Below are 6,000 nucleotides of genomic sequence, written 5' to 3'. Positions count from 1 at the left end.
TTTCCCAAGGATTGTCATCTCCCCTGGAAGTGTGGCCAGGGAGAAAGCTCTCGATGGCCTGTGGGAAACTCATAGTGGCTTCCCAGTTCCCTTTCATTACTCACGCTAAAATAACTCTCATTTCAGAAACACTGTTCTCAGTCACTCTCCTAAACCCATGGAAACCAGGCAGACAGTTTCATTATCATTCTGTGGCAAAGAGGAAAACTAGGTCTGTGACTACCATGCCGGCTCTAAGGCAGCCATGAACGCAAATGGGGCAGTGACAAAGACAGGGGGTGAGACGATTCTAGCATCTCCACGCTTGCCAGTCCCTCCTGTGGTCTCATGGCCAACCTACACTGCTGAATAATTTTAAAGAAATAGCTGAACCTTGACAGCTAGGCTGAGATGAGCTTTCACTCCCTCCCAGCATCTAACCCCAGGGTTCCAATTTTGATTGGCTTACATGGATCAGCAATTTCCTCCCTCTTGACAGGAACTCCACATTGAAGTTGACTAAATTGTATGTGGTAAAGTGTGCAATAAAATACAACTACAACACACTCAAATGAGAAGATAGAGAAGATATCTGATAAGCTGAAGGAGCGCCAGACAAAGAACTGAATTACCACAAAAAAATGAACATGATACAAGAGTTATGTGTTCAGAAGAGAAGCACAGTTTAAAGCTCACTAACGTATTTTCCCAATCCAAAATGGACAATAAATCAGAAATGCTCAATCCAGCAAAGATGAGATGACACTGAACAATTTTACAATCTTAATTACAGTGAACTCTTTATTTTTTACCTTACATCCTCTGCAATGAGTCAATGTTTCTTCTTTTTAAATTCCGTTGGAAATTTGTGTTCGAGCTAGATAAGAAAACTGTGCAATCTTTGTCTGCTCTGGTTTGTCATTACTGAGGAGCATGTGTTTGTGTTAGGACATGTTCCTGACGGATCTGTCAGGTAACCCCGTATAGCACCCACCTACCATCCTTTTCAGAGCTCTTCCTAGTGAGATTCCCAGAAGCTGCCCCTCCCAGGAAACCCATTCTGTGTGCTCTTCTTGCCCTCTATTCCCTATCATCCTTGACCAGCTGAGGTGTTAATTTTACCAAGCTGTCAGAAGAGAGCATGACATTTTGGCCTCCAAACTTTGGCTCGACTGCTTTCTTGCCTAGAATTCCCTCCCTGCCCTTCTCCATCTGTTCAGTTTCTGCCTGTTCTTAAAGGCACACATATTACACAGGACTCTTCTGAGTCTAAGTAACTAGTATAGTACTTAAACAGCTTAGGCCAAAAGGCCATTTGTTGAACTTAGATTCCAAAGCTATGGGCAGAGTAGACTCTATTTGACCACAAGATATCTGGAGTCAGGGTCCCAAGTGCTGTCATCACTGTCTTCCCTCTTATACTTTCAGTGGTTCAGCCTCATTCTTTCCAAGAAGATTTTGCATAACACTGAAAATACTATTCTAAAGCTCAGCAACTCTCAACTTTTCCAACAGAGAGGAACTTCTCCCTTTCCTTAGGTCAAAATTTAAAATTCCATGGAAGGATGCTGAGTTAGCAGCCTGAATGAGAGCACACACCTATGTTCATGTACATGGAAACAGGTCAGTAGGATTTGCAGGCCCCAGTGGCTCTACATCGTTGGAGAATACAACAAATTCTCTAAAAGAATTTTCTAAAAAGATAGAGCTTTTTCCAGAAGAAAACAATGTGATTTGTAGACCCCAAAACAAGTGTCTTGTTTAACTAAACAAGTTTAACTCTGCCTCTGTTCAAAATGTGAACTTCACATATTTGGACCAGTCACTCTGACTTTCTCCACCTCAGTCTCCTCATCCATAACATTAGAATTATTTTTAAGAACCCTATAAAGTCTAGCATTTCCTGTGTTTTTAATTCTGTGTATCATAAAGTCTTTCTTGAGCTTCCTATATTACTCTCTCCTTTTTCTGAATCTCAGCATTGCTGTTATAATTATATTGGTGACATAATAAGAAATGGACTTTATATTTATCTTGAGTCAACTATTTGAAGTGTTAATTTAGGATACTGAGTGTATCAACAACTTGAGTCTTCTTTTTAGGAGCCATACACTTGTTCACAGCAAAGTACTCACTCCATAAAGGTATGGAGGCATTAGGACTTAACTAAAAATACCCAGATAAAGTTACATTATAAACATCACAATGAAAAGGAAGAAAGAGATAGAAAAAAAGGAACTCCTCTTATAGTCACCAGGTAAGATGGTAATTTGAGCTCAAATATTAAATCTCCCCTAAATCATCACTACAGTAGAATACATACGGAAGAAATATGGAAAAATTTCATCTCAGAATTATGAACGATATTAAGATGTCATTCTGAGAAGGTAAAGCCAGATTATAAGAAAGAAGAAATATATCAGAAAAGCCACTATAAATATGTTACAAGTGGACTTTGGCTAAAAGTATGTTTTAAAAACACACTGGAAAGATAGACGCTAATTCTTTCAGAACACATTTCAACAGTCTGAGTCAATAATATCCAGTAATTTACATGCTACTCAATGAAACTAATGAAACTCCATTTCACTAACAAGAGAGGCTTCTTCGTGTAGCAAGGTTCTCCTGCCAGGTAGAAGATCACAAAGCAAGGTCACAGACAAACATTCTTATTGTAAGTTTGAAGTGGAGGCCAGAAAGAATTGAAAACTAGACATGACAAGTTGTGCCCAGTGCACTAGCATCACTAAAAGAGAAGCCATGCAAAGAAGTCTATCTCCTGAAAGTGCAGACAGAATGGAATCAGAGATGAAAAATATGAAAAAGAGCTACAGAGATACTGTGGGCAGTGAGAGAGAACCAGGAAACAAGTAACAAGGTTCCAAACAATTCCCCAGGAAAAAAGAACAAAACAATTATCAGACACAATAAAAGCAAAGTTAACTGAAGTAAAAGAACATGAATTTAAAGACTGAAAGAACTCTCACCAGGCCAAGCAAACTCAATGAAAGGGAACTCACATTCTGGTGGATTGTTGAACAGAAAAGAAAAATATTCCACAACTGTCAATACAAACGTTATCAAGAAAATAGAAAAATAGTAAGTCCTTTTTTTAGAATTCTTTTCTGTCACATAAAATCAACCAAATTTTGTGATATTAAAAGGAAAAAGTTGTGGCCATGAATTCTATACCCAAACCTATACTTGAGTAGAAACAAGACATTCATAAAAAAGTAGAGACATTTTCAAATATGTAAGAATCAAGATGGAGTCCAAGATGGTGGCTAAAGGGAGGAAGCAGAAAGCGTGCCTCCTACAGTGAAATCTTGGAAAGATGCTGTAGACACACCTTGCAGGCAAGGCCACCAAGAAGAGGCAAAACTTTGACCCCTCCACACCTCCAGCTGGCACAAAGAATCTCCACTTCACGTTAAACAGAGAAACCAGGAGGGCCCCCGGGCCACCAGATGCCTGTGCCCAGACGACTTGGGAAGACACGGACCACAAGGTGAGCTAAGTGGTACACGGTACTCCCACAGACAACCCTGGGCCAGATCAGCACAGCCCCCTGGACAGACCAACCCCCACCAGGGAAAAAAGAGAAACTGAGTAATAAGCAATAAGAACAATAAAGACATGTAGCAAAGAGGGTGGGGCACCCTGAGTGCCAAAGAGGGGGGGAGGGGAATCCCTCCCAGAACTGTAAATAAACAAGCCGGGCCTGGCCAGAGAGGGCTGGAGAGGTGGCAGGCACCCAGCAACCAGGAGCAGGAAAGCTTGTAAAAGCGGTGGTGGGAGGAAAACTCCACAGGACGGGGGGAAGACCCACTTCCCACTTGAATTGTAAATAATCACATAGGCCTGAGAAAGCAGGTGCAGTGTCACCTCCCCCAGTGTGCTTGGAAAGGGGAAAGCTTGTAGCAGTGGCATTGCACACAGGAGAACTCTGAGTAAACAAAGCCTGCAGGGCCAGGTGAGTGCTAAGCTCACTCCAGAGATCTACACAAATAACACCGCCAGCAACAGCAGGCTGACAGCAGTGGGCAGGCAAGCCACAGCCGCAGATAGCCATTTACAGACCTGTCTCCAGACTCTTTTTTTATTCTCTCTCTCCCTACCTTTAATGAGAAAACAACCAAACTACACCTGCATGCTGAAAAACTTACTGAAACTGTATTGCATTTGAACTTGGGACACTTTGTGGGGTTTTTTTTTGTGCAGTTTTGTTCTACTTTATGTTTCCCCTTTGATGAGACAACTACAGAACAACATCTGAAGCACCATCTCCAGGACTGGAGGCTGAGGGACGAACACCAAAATTATTAAGACTGAAACTTCATTGCATTTCAACTTGGAGGGTTTTTTTTTTTAATTTAATTTTTTTTTATATATATATTTTTTTCTTTCATTTACTTATTTTTATTCTTATCTTTATTCTTTTTATTTTTTATTTTCAATCCTTTGCCTTTTTTATTTTTATTTTTTTTTTGTAGTACTGGGATTTGAACTCAGAGCCTACAACCTGAGCCATTCCACAAGCCCCTTTTTTGTGATGAGAATTTTAGAGATAGGATCTCATGAACTATATTTGCTTGAACTGTCTTCAAACAGTGATCCTCCTGATCTCTGCCTCCTAAGTAGCTAGGATTATAGGCATGAGCCACTGGTGCCTGGCTGCCTTCTCTTTTAATCTATAGATAACTTACAAAAATCTACTACAAATACAACTTTTGAATTCAGAAAGTAGACCTTGTATGACCCATGTGCTCAGGAAGTCAGATGTCTACATCCAGTAACAAACGCTTATGCCAAGCATCTTTAAGAACCTGAGAATAGTTTTAAGGCGCTGTCCTAAGTAACATTTAAGTCAATGAAGACAACACCAAGTCTCAGGCTCCTTCAAGTAACAAAACTGAGAACCCCACTTGTTAGGATTTGGGAAACAGGGACAAGAATTATTCTTCTCATTTTAAAAGTTAAAGGAATTTTTCTCTATTTTCTTTATCTCTCTTTTCTAAACTGGGTCATTCTAATTTAATTCACTCAGCTGATGTGATTTTAACCCAGTCATCCGGTTTTCTACTAAAAGTTGAAAAAGGAGGCTACATTCTCTCAGTGTATCTGCACAGCAGTGAACCCGAAGACCCAGTTGGGTTTCTGCATTTGCAGACCTGGAGATGATTCAGTTTCTGTCCAGGGACTGGAATACCCATCGCTAATAACAACACCCTCTGCTCATTACATCTCTTCTCAGGTAGATTTCTTAGCTGTTTAAAATGTTGAGATCAACATGCCTTTTTGAAATGCAGATCTTAGAAGACATTGTCAGGGCAGTAGACAGAAGAAAGGGAGTACTGTCCAGCTGAGGTAGGCCCACAGTACTGCTACCAGCTTACCCTAAGTATTGGGGTTACTGAGGGCCTGCGGAATCCCTTTGTGGCTGGACGGTGATAATGTACATGTGGCAGAGGGGAAAGACAACACATCAGGCTGGATGACTCTGATAACTAGGGAAGTCAGCCATGGTGCTTGGCCACCTGTTCTCAAACACAATAGTCCTGTAATGAAATTCGGTAGCTACAATGATAAGCAAGTTTCATCTGTGCCATTTCAAAAGAGGAATTTCAAAATCCAAATCTGAGGGACTCTTTTACACTCCATTGAAGGCAATAATCTCAGTATCAGACAGGGCCAAATTTTCACTGTACAATTTAGAATGAGAAAAAGCTTCTGCCTCTGGAGTACCTAATGTCTGCATGCTTGTCTAATGTCTAAAATGCAGGCTGCCTGGTCCCATTTCCATAGAGAGCACAGCAAGGGGCCCCTGAATCCAAAAAGCTTCCAGCAGCCACTGCTGTTTGCCTTCAAGGGACAGCTCAGGATATTACCTGGACTGGGAAGGAGGCCTTGGTGTGACTGAGAGATTTGCAGAGTAAGAGTCTGAGCACGTGCCTCCAAATGTGAAACCCTGGGTCAAAAGACAGAAAGAAAACTAGGGTAGTGACCAAATACTTTGGATAT

This window comes from Castor canadensis, chromosome 1, assembly GCF_047511655.1.
Source record: "Castor canadensis chromosome 1, mCasCan1.hap1v2, whole genome shotgun sequence".
NCBI lineage: Eukaryota > Metazoa > Chordata > Mammalia > Rodentia > Castoridae > Castor > Castor canadensis.
This window is presented reverse-complemented; position numbering follows the sequence as displayed.